Raw genomic sequence first — 12,043 nt, forward strand, 5'->3', positions numbered from 1 at the left:
CACTAAATATTTTTGATTAAGTTTGACAATTTATAACTTTTTTATTTGTATTCTGATTTTCAAGATTCTTGCTTCAGTTTGTAGGTACATGTAGTGAGATCGTTTGTTATTATCCTGGTAATAAAAAATTTTTGCTTAGATGACATTATCCGGGGGTAAATAAAAGCGTTATTTTTTCTCCTAACTTTACAAAATTCTGTAGAAAAATTGAAAAGCTGATTTTGTTTCACAGTCCTTTCTTATTTCCCGGTGGCATCTCTAAGATTTTGTTTTTTGAATTATCCGAATATCTCTTTTTTTATAAGAGCTGCACAATTTTTTGTAAACAAAAACACTGCTTGACTCATAAATATGAATATCTTAAATTGAGGTTTAATTGATAAGATTGGGATGGCCCGCATGCAGCCCAGATCTCAATTCTCTCAAGAATTTTTGGAATAAATTGAAAATAGCTATTCGCCGTCCTCCTAGGACTCCAGAAAATTTGGTACAGTTAAGGTTGACACTCGTGGAGGAATATCGGGCTATTCCCCAGGCAATGATAACACATCTTTATTCGATACCAAACAGATTCCGAACAATCATTGCTGCGAGAGGTAGTCATACTCGCTATTTAACTGTTTTGTTTTGTTGTAAATTTTGTTTTATGGTGTTAATTTTATTGCGTTTGATATTTTTATTTAAATAAACCTTCAAAGCATCGTTTTAATTGAGAGATATTTTTTTATTTACAAAGAGATATTAGGATAATTCAAAAATCAAAATCTTAGTAGGTAATGCCTTTGGGACAATACTAAAGGTCTGTGAAACAAAATCAGCTCTTCAATTTTTCCACAGAATTTTTTAAAGTTAGGAGAAAATACAACGCTTCCATTCCCCCCTTATAATGTCATCTAGGCAAAAATGTATATTGCTACCGGAATAATAACAAACGATGTCAATACACGAAAATGGGACAACAAATAATAAAGTTATAAATTGCCAAACTTAATCAAAAATTAATGGAAGAATTTTGTGCGTGGGAAGTGTACCTACCTGATTTTACAGGACGCACAAAAAAACTAACTATGCATAACTCCACTTGTATACAACTAAATATAATTTAAAAATTTCACAAGTCCCTAAACAATTTACATTCACGTTTTAAGTAATCAATCTGTTTAATTATCGAACAATATGTTTGTCATTTTAACCTGTACTCTGTAGGTATTCACCCGATTACAATAAATATACTTTTTATTTTATAACCATCAGAAAAGCACCGATACGTTTGAACAGTTTGGCTACTAACAAGAGCGGCCTTGTAAGACTTGCGCAGATTTCATATGGTTTTCAACATTAATGGACTTTGCAGATTTAATTTTCACAATTTTACGCAAAATCTAGTAAACTACATTAGAAATAAAAAAATATGAATAAAATATTTTTAAAAAACGCATTTCTTTAGTTACGATTGAATAAAATTAAACATATTATAAAAAAATCGACTAAAAAACAAAAAATAAAAAAAAATAAAAAAATCTAACACATTCGTCAAAGATAAGCGTGGCGCATCTTCATCGAATAAACGATTTTCGCACCACACTTTCCTTTAACGAATGTGTTAGATTTTTTCAATTTTTTTTTATTTTTTGCTTTTTAGTTGATTTTTTTATAATATGTTTAATTTTAGTCACTCGTAACTAATGAAAAGCGTTTCTTAAAAATATTTTTTTCATCTTTTTTATTTTTTACTTTTTAGACTTACACTTTTCAAACATTAAAATATATCGTCATGTTTATTAAAATATGTATAAAACATATAATGCACAAACATGAAAAGTAGTCGGAATATGCAAAAAATTTGAAACTTTATTGTTTATTTATGAAGCATAACGTAAACAATTAACGTAAAAAGTGAAATTATGTATAGTTCATATAATTAGCTACAATATGTAAAAGTTTCAAGTTTCTTCATTCTAAAAAACAAGAGAATAAGCATTTTCCGTTAAAATCGTTTTTTATTTAAACAATTAATAAACAAAAAAATTGTTTATTGACTATTCGTGTATTGTTCCCGCGAATGCATATGTCTGCAAATTTTCATTAATTTGCATTGAAGAAAAGGCAATCAAATTAACATCTAAAGATTTAATGCAAACTATTGAAGTAAAGAAAAGCGTTTTAAAAACAGAGCCGTACATACCTTTTGGATAATGCTAACAGATGCCATCAAAAGTCTAAATTTGAATATCTTGGACACATTAGGCCGACGCTATACATATATCTTCTTGTTCTTTCACATAGATAAGATGTTCTTTTAGTACCCTGTCCGATTATCGAACGTTGAAGATAATATTATAGGCAATACTAACTTTGTTTGCGGCAACTCGAAACAGATTAGGGGATGCCTCTTGATACCACTTTCAGAGACATCGGAACCACGATATTCTTCTTCGGTCTAGGCTCTTCTTCCATCTGCTTGCCGGATGAAACATTTTTTCTTATTAAATTTCATACTTAGACAAATATTTGTAGCATATGGGTTGCCTATAAAAATCGTGTCATAGCTATCCTTAAGGGGGGCCGTAGGGGTTGAAATCAATATTTAAAGCACATTTTTTTTTGAAAGTATGGTAGAGTTATTTTATTTTTAAATTAAATAGGCATATTCAGCAGAATTCATAGATTATTCAAGAAAAAATTCAAGGAAAAATATTGAAAAATAAGCCAACGGTGGCAAATTTTTAAAGACACCTCAAAAAACAATGAATTTTGAGGTGGACATCAGAGCTCATCATTGGATCATGGTAAACAAAAAATTCAAAAAGATTTTATTAGCTTATGAGTTTTTCGTGGTAACGCTATCGAGTTTTTTTAGTTTTATCGAATTTTGACTTTTTGATATCACTCAGAAGTCAAAACAACGAATTTTTTTCCAAAAAAAGGTGAAAATCATCATATCTATTATTGTTAAAGAAAAAATAAGCTTAAAACAAAAAATATTTCGACAGCCTTACCTCGAAGAATGTCTAAAAAAATATATACAAAATTCCAGGTGGGTTGGTCAAGTAGATTTGAGTTACAATATCTACAGCCTTTGAAAAATTGAGAAAAACGCGTTTAAACTATTGTCAGCTTTTATTTTCAATTTTTTTTGTCTGTCAAATCGTAAAGTGATGCACACCGGAATATGTTCTTGAATCGCGGAGTAATTTACAAACGAAAATGAGAACAGCTTTTGACCGTTTCTCACTACGCTCAAGCGCGCTGGCGCGAACTTGTTGTAAAGCGAGTCGAAGGTAGGGAGGTAGGGAGGTAGGGAGATAGTGTTGAATATCCCTACCTTCGACTCGCTTTGCAGCAGGTTCGCGCCAGCACGCTTGAACGTAGTGAACAACGGTCAACAGCTGTTCTCATTTTCTTTTGTAAGTTATTTCGCTATTCAAAAAGATAATTCGGTGTGCATCATTGAACGATTTGACAGACAAAAATGAAATTGAAAATAAAAGTCGACAATACTTTAAACGCTTTTTCCTCAAAACTGCTTTTTTCAAAGGCTGACATTGTAACTCAAAAACTACTTGACCGACCCACCTGGAATTTTGTATATATTTTCCTTAGACATTCCCTGAGGTAACGCTGTCGAAATATTTTTTATTTTATGCTTACTTTTTTGTTTAACAATAATAACTATGTTAATTTTCACCTTTTTTTTTTTGCAAAAAAAATATCGTTGTTTTGACTTCCGAGTGATATCAAAAAGTCAAAAGTCGATAAAACTAAAAATAACTCGACAACGTTACCTTGAAAAACTCATGAGCTAATAAAATATTTTTGAATTTTTTGTTTACCATAAGCTAATGATGAATTCTCATGTGCACCGCAAAATTCATTATATTTTGAGGTGTCTTCAAAAATTTGCCACCGTTGGCTTATTTTTCAATATTTTTATTTAATTTAAATATAAAATAATTCTACCATACTTTCAAAAAAAATGTGCTTGAAATATTGATTTCAACACCTACGGATAGTTATGAGACGATTTTGCTAGGCAACCTCTGCTAGAAATATTTGCCTATGTATGAAATTTAATAAAAGCAATGTTTCATCCGGCAAGTAGATGAGTACAGATCGACTTAGATTAGGCTATTACATAGCCGAAATATTGCAACCTTGGAATTTTTATTGTTTTTATTCCTTCTGTGCTCTTTTTTATTCGGTGTAAAATTATTTTGATTCTTATTCGATTAACCCAATTTATCCACAATATTCTTCGTAAGGCCTAAAATTTTTTCACTAGTGTCTCTGTAAGGGTCCAATTATCCTTATACTCTGGGCTAATTAGCAAAATACAAGGAAAAGTTATTTACCAGCAATTTTATTGCTGGAATCGAATCTTATTATTGTATGTATTAATAATATAGGTATGCAAAGTCCGCAGATAGTGTGCTACTTTTTTTATAAACAAAATGGCGCCCGAAAATCGTGTTTTTTTCAATTTTTGCTCTATAACTCCAAAGATTTTAACTTTACACCAAAAACACCCAAATAAAAATTCACCGCAATTGAATTCTGCATAGAGACGTGTTTTTTTCGATTTACTTCGACGAAAACTTTCCCCGGAAAAAGCGGTTTTTCTAATAAAATCTTTAATTTTCAACTAAAATTTTAGATAAGTAATTGTTAATCAATAATTAAATAACTTGGTAATGTAAAAGCCCTTTTCGTATAGATTATAATTCCAGAAGCCGATGGAAATTGAATGAACAGTTTAGCAACAATTGAATTGTTAATTAAAAATTTACGTTCTCCATAATAACGACAATAATTATGATACATAAGAATAACTATGATTGTTTCATAAAAAGACACTATACCTATCTAATGTACTTTACAGAATTGAAATTGGACTATTAAAGCGGCCTCAGGAATATTTTAAAATTATAAACAATTTTTTGGCTTATAAACAAATAGAATATCTCGGTAACTGTTAAACTAAATTAAATTGTGAAAACGGTACTCGAAAAACAGCGGCAGGACGCTTCTTCTAAAAGAAAAAACATTTAATTACGATGAGTGGTTCCTCAGACACAACCGGTGAAAGTTGACCGGAATTTACGGCAAAGATAAAAACAATAGGATCATAATTTTCAAACCATCACCTTTTTATTTTTGTCCTCTTTATTCACACTAATTTTCATATCTTTAAAATGCTCATAACATATATTATTATAATAAAAACTATCGATAATACGTGTGAAAATTGCCAAAAATAGCAAAATTCCAATCAAAAATTAGGTTGGAGAAAATGTAACCCTCAAAGTTCAAAATCGGTATACGTTAAAAAATGCATTTTCTCGGCTTCCCATGGAGCAATTTCCTTTTTTTTTTTTGTTCCCTAATAACTCGAGTAGAGCCATCGAACTAACGCATTATTAAATGTCAAACTTGCTTTTGTTTTGTTATAACAGATTAATTTATTTATAAGAACAGAAAACTACATATTTTTTCCAGTTGTAGGCTTTTTTTAGATAAACTTACTACAAGTGTACCTTTTAAAGTTAAAAACATAAATATTCTCATTTTAAAGCTGTATAGTTATTTAAACAATTTTTATTTAAACAAATTTAAATTTTGTGTTATAAAAAATAAATTAATTTATTATAACAAAACAAAAGCAAGTCTGACATTTAATAATGCGTTAGTTCGATGGCTCTACGCGAGTTACTTGGGAACAAAAAAAGAATGAAGGAAATTGCTCCATGGGAAGCCGAGAAAATGCATTTTTTTAACATATACAGATTTTGAACTTTGAGGGTTACATTTTCTCCAACCTAATTTACGATTGGAATTTTGCTATTTTTGGCAATTTTCACACGTATTATCGATAGTTTTTATTATAATAATATATGTTATGAGTATTTTAAGGATATGAAAATTGGTGTGGAGAAAGAGGACAAAAATTAAAAGGTGACGGTTTGAAAATTATGATCCTATTGTTTATATCTTTGCCGTAAATTCCGGTCAACTTGTATCTCAGGAACTATTCATCATAATTAAACGTTTTTTCTTTTAAAAGAAGCATCCTGCCGCTGTTTTTCGAATACCGTTTTCACAATTTAATTTAGTTTAATATTTCCCGAGATATTCTATTTGTTTATAAGCCAAAAAATTCTTTTTTATTTTAAAATATTCCTGAGGCCGCTTAAATAGTCCAATTTCAATTCTGTAAAGTACATTAGATAGGTATAGTGCCTTTTTATGAAAAAATCATAGTTATTCTTATACATCTTAATAATTGTCGTTATTATAGCGAATGTAAATTTTTAATTAACAATTCAATTGTTGCTAAACTGTTCATTCAATTTCCATCGGCTTCTGGAATTATAATCTATACAGAAAGGGCTTTTACATTACTAAGTTATTTAATTATTGATTAACAAATACTTATCTAAAAGTTTAGTTTAATGTTAAAGATTTTGTTGGAAAAACCCGCTTTTTCCGGGGAAAGTTTTCATCGAAGTAAATCGGAAAAAACACGTCTCTATGCAGAATTTTAATTGCGGTGAATTTTTAGTGTTTTTGGTGTAAAGTTAAAATCTTTAGAGATATAGAGCAAAAATTGAAAAAAACACGATTTTCGGGCGCCATTTTATTTATAAAAAAGTAGCGCACTATCTTCGGACTTTGCATACCTATATTATTAATATATACAATCATAAGGTTCGATTCCAGCAATAAAATTGCTGGTAAATAACTTTTCCCAAAAATGGCCTATTCTCCGATAATCAGCCCAGACTATTACCTTAGAATTATAAAAGTGTTTTTAAACTATCAATCTAATATTACTTCCAACATCGATTTATACCTTCTTATGCGAATATGTATTAATCAGTCTTTCATAATCAATTAACAGTTTGGTCCTCGTCTTATGTTGAGGACAAGAGATAGTCACAACAGGTACTGTTATTTTTGGTTGAAGTTGTTATGTAATACTTTTATTCACAAAATAAATGTTAAAGGTTTATCCAAAAAGTAATAAATTGTATTTATAAATTAATAAATCAAACGACCGTGACTCTCGACTCTCTTCTGAAGTCTTCCTTATTGAAAGGTCTTAATTCTTTAACTGCTCACAGTTGCCTAAGTCACGAAATGTTTTTGAACCACTGTAAAACAATAACCTATCGCAAACGGTAGTAGTAAATAAACAACAATAAATTATTGCATTACTCAGCGATAAAGAAATTATTCATATTCCATTGTTTCGCATTGTGTTAATCGCTTAACCTTCTAGTAGTCGCGTAGATTTTCAGGAGATACGTAGTTGCGCGGGTCTAACAGACCGGTATTTATTGAAGATTGTGATTGGAAAAATTATGATACTACTTTTTTATTAGCGACCAAAAACTTGGGCTTTTAGGATTAATGTATGTATAGCGTTAACAGGCCTTTTAGGCTTATTCCTAGATGGATAATTTTCATCGTTTTCTGTTCTTAGCTGTCAGCTTCCAATCTCTGATTCGCAACTCACTGACTTCCTCCATTACTGCATCTTTTCATTTAATTCTTGGTCTTTCTCTCTTTTGATGCCCTCAGGTACTCTCCAACCAATATTCTTGACGTATCTGCCCTCCTGTATTCTTTCTAAATGACTGAGCCATTCTAGTCTGCGTTTTCTCATTATTTCACTATTTTTGATATCGGCGCGTTAGAACACTTCCTCGTTGGTACACTTCTTCGTTCGTTTGTCTTCTCCATTCTCCCCCAACTACTTTTCTGCCAAATATTCTGCGAAGAATCTTTTTGAAGTTATACTTCTTTAGGCACGAGGGTGAATTTTTACATTCCCTGGCGCATGCGCACACCGACAGTATATTAGTCAATTATCGTTATATAAGCTTTGATCGCGCACTACGTCCTGGGTATACCCAGAGGGAGAACGCCTGCGCATTACAAAATTGGGTGTTCGCGGAGTCCAAATGTTTCCCTCTGAACACCCTCCGGATTTTTAATTCGGTGTTCGCGCAGTACAGAAAAAAGATCCTGAACGTGTCCGGAATACCCTCTCGACGTTCGAGGATTTTGTTTCGGATTTTAAGTTCGCACAGGCGCACAAAATATTTGGGAAGAATTTCTTGACATTCTGTTCTTACTCCTTCCAATTCTTAACCTAAAATATTGTTTTGTTAAATAGCTTGTAGATGTAGATTCTGGTTTTTAAAGTTTTGGAAGTGTTGTGTCATTTAAATATTCTTCAAACAAATTTTAATATTTTTTATATTAAAGCTTTTTTAGTTGTTTTTGTCAATGTTTTCCATTTCGTATGTTTATAAATAAGTAGGTACCTTTTCTAGTATTATTTTCATTCGATATTCGATAATTATCTATTACGGTAGTATGTATTACAATAAATTGTACTCTGTTTTTACTTAATTTCTTCTATCTAAATGAGCTTATAAGTATCTACATATTCTTGTGGTTTATTTTTCAGTTTAATTTATGAGTTAAATTAGTCTCTTATTGAATATAATGAAACATAAACAATACATCAAACTTATTCTGAAACTATTTCTTGTGTCTTGTTATATTTCATTATTTTTGTGGTGTAATAAACCACAACACAATGCCACAACCCATTAAATTCAATACATAGATATCAAAATTGGAAATGATTGTTTTACTAAATTATTCCTTCCTTCAGATAATGTTCAACCCCCATGAAGTTAAAGGGTAATTTTTATATCTAAATATCAACAATCTTTTACTCTCTACAAGAATGTAAGCTGCAGAGTGGAAATAACCACATTATATTGTGGAAATAATAAAGAAAGACTCTAATCAAATTTCTACCTTCTAAGAAAGGCATTGAATTATTGAATAGAAAGTAGTTAATCGTTTGTCTGTTGCCTTTATTCTCTTTTCTCTTTCTCTTTGTTGACATACAAATTTGTTGCATTTGCATTTTTTTTTGACATTTATTTCGAAATAAAAAAGAGACAACAAAAGTCTTCCTTCTCTAACCTTAATGTATGCAACCCGTCATTACATTGCGAATCCGAAAATTGTTCGCGGAGCGAAAAATCCTGAGCATGTCCAGGATAAGTTTACGTTGACGCCTGCGCATTGGAAACTAATCCCGAACTTACTCTGGGTATGCTCGATTTGTACTGCGCGAACACTACTATTATGACAGTATATTTGGTCGCGCAAACGTTATACGGGATCTTATTGGGTGTTAAAATCATCTGTCAATAATTGTTGGAGATTATGGATCAACAAATGTTGTGTATATTAGTTTTTATTGTTGTGATGACAGAGAAAAAAGCAAGTTTATAATAATTGTAGTGACTTTTTAAATATTTACTGAAATAAAAGGCAGATATCGAGCACTGAGTTTATTTAATCTTGCCAAAGTATACTTTCGCTATGTAGAGCATCTTCAGGGGCATTTCGTCAATAAAAAGAAGGTAATATCATTGAATGTCATCTAATAGGATAGTTTGGTGGCAACTTAAATTAACATATAAATACACACTTAACAAAGGACAAAACAGATAAATTTGAGTGCCTGGTAAGATTCTACATTTTTGCAAGATGGAAGCAGAATGATTCTGCTTAGCCCAATAGAAACTTTTATTTTTTTTGGAAAATGAAGTAGTCTTCAATCCTAATAGCAATTTTAATAATATTTAAAAATATTAAAAGATTACTAAAAGATTTTTAAATTGAAAACTTATTGGTCCATTTCGTTGGTAACACCTCCATGGCTTCTAAAATTTGCAAGCCAGATGGATGCTGAAGCGAAGAAGACAAGAGGGAATTCAAAAACTTACAATTCACGACCCCGTCTGTTCAGCTGGTAAATTCCAACAGAAAATGGACTTAGTTACTCAAAGAAGTAACGACCAAAATAAAAATAAAATAAAAATTCCATTTTTATTCAGTTGCAATGCGAAGGCAAACAATCTTATTTTTCACTTACAATACGGAGCGCAGTCCAGCACTCTGAATCGACGATTTTCGACTCTTGTTGGAGTCTCATCGGAGAGAACGTAGGCCTGTTACTCCATACTCTAAGTGACCAACACCGAGAGGTTATCCCCCACACGGCAACTGACGCGAATGGACTAAGTGACTAGTGTCATCTGACAATTGAAAGATGAAGTAGTTTTCAATCCGAATAGCAATATTAATAATATTTAAAAATATTAAAATATTACTAAAAGGTTTTTAAATTGATTTTTATTTTATTTTTATATTGGTCGTTACTTCTTTGAGTAACTAGGTCCATTTTCTGTTGGAATTTACCAGCTGAACAGACGGGGTCGTGAATTGTAAGTTTTTGAATTCCCTCTTGCAAGGGCGGATCCAGGACCGATTTTCGGGAGGGGCCATGAACTGTTTTTGGGGTGGTGTACCGGGGCCAGGGGGTAATTTTTAAAATTTAGGGTTACAATGGTGAGTTTTATGGCACTTTTCACACACTTTTGAGTTCCATAAAGACATTCAGAAGTTATCGTTATTAAAGTATTATTAAAGTCAGTACCAATTTCTTCGGATCCAAGTGCAGTTCTTTCAACAAGTTTAATACTATTTTCCCCAATGCTTATCCTGTCAGGCATTGTTCTTCCCCTCTTTCTTGATATTCACTAATTGGTTTTATGTTCTCATTAGCGTCAATGAACTTGACAAAGTTTTCACGAATGTTGTTATTGTGTATGTATTTCAAATTTAGAGACAGCTGTTCTAGGTGGGATATGTCGGTCGTTTCGTAAAATATGACAGGGTAATAATTTGCACTTTGAACCGGATTCATTATTTGTTCAATTATTTCTTCACCACAACATGTTATCAATTTATTTTGACTGGTGTTGACTAATATTTATGTTGCTGCAGATAGGTATCGTTTAAGAGTCTTATCTTCTGATGTGATTTTAAACCTTGACAATTGCCTCTGGACTCCTCATTGCTCGGTACAGCATCTTCGTCCAAAAGCAGAACGCCATCATCACGATGGCCTCTTAGACGAATATTTTGTCGACCTAAGAACACCATAGACTCTATTATTGGTCGTAATCTTTCTTTATTTTCTTGCATCTGTTTAGACATTTGAGAGTCTATCTGGTTAATGACTGATTTTTGTGGGTTGCGATAACTTTGTAGAAAATCCACCTCAACCTCGACGCACATGCGGTATGATGTTTTTTCATGGGTTTGCATGGCTCCTCTTTGCCCACGAGTTTGGCGAAAGATATTAAACGTTTTGTGACAAGCTTTGGGCTGTCATCCCTTTATTTTGACCATATTTTTCATTAGAAAAATAAAACGCAATACTTGTAAAACAATCCCTTTTGACTGTGCGAAAACACCAACCAACTCCTTTGTTCTAAGTTCCGGTGATCCAAGTAACGCTTCATTTCTTTTTTTATTCTTTGTGTGTATAGAATATGGAAACTGATACGATTTTGATGGCTGCCTAGGTCGTTCTAACAATAAGCACTTTGTAAAATTATCCACATTTTGATTTATAAAACATCCTATATCATTCCTGAAGCTTCCATTACTGCTTTTGTTCAATTCTAGTCCAGAAAACATATTTATCCCCTGTTTTGTACATATTATATGTGTTTAAAATTAAAAACATTTGAACTGCAAATTGTTAAATTTATATTTTTTTAAATTCTCGGAGGGGGCCATGGCCCCCTTGGCCCCCTCTCTGGATCCGCCCTTGCCCTCTTGTCTTCTTCGCTTCAGCATCCATCTGGCTTGCAAATTTTAAAAGCCATGGAGGTGTTACCAAGGAAATGGACCAATAAGTTTTCAATTTAAAAATCTTTTAGTAATATTTTAATATTTTAAAATATTATTAATATTGCTATTAGGATTAAAAACTACTTCATCTTTCAATTGTCAGATGACACTAGTCACTTAGTCCATTCGCGTCAGTTGCGGTGTGGGGGATAAACTCTCGATGTTGGTCACTTAGAGTATGGAGTAGCAGGCCTACGTTCTCTCCGATGAGACTCCAACAAGAGTCGAAAATCGTCGATTCAGAATG

At 31.8% G+C, this 12,043-nt stretch overlaps 1 protein-coding gene across 1 annotated transcript in view; it reads right to left on the reverse strand.

Annotated features, from left to right (window-relative positions):
• The window catches only part of LOC126888882 (probable chitinase 10), a 137,139-nt gene that overhangs the window by 83,425 nt on the left and 41,671 nt on the right, over window positions 1-12,043 (reverse strand). The gene's annotated exons all lie outside the window — the stretch shown is intronic.

The sequence above is a fragment of the Diabrotica virgifera genome, chromosome 7 (assembly GCF_917563875.1).
Source record: "Diabrotica virgifera virgifera chromosome 7, PGI_DIABVI_V3a".
Classification (NCBI taxonomy): domain Eukaryota; kingdom Metazoa; phylum Arthropoda; class Insecta; order Coleoptera; family Chrysomelidae; genus Diabrotica; species Diabrotica virgifera.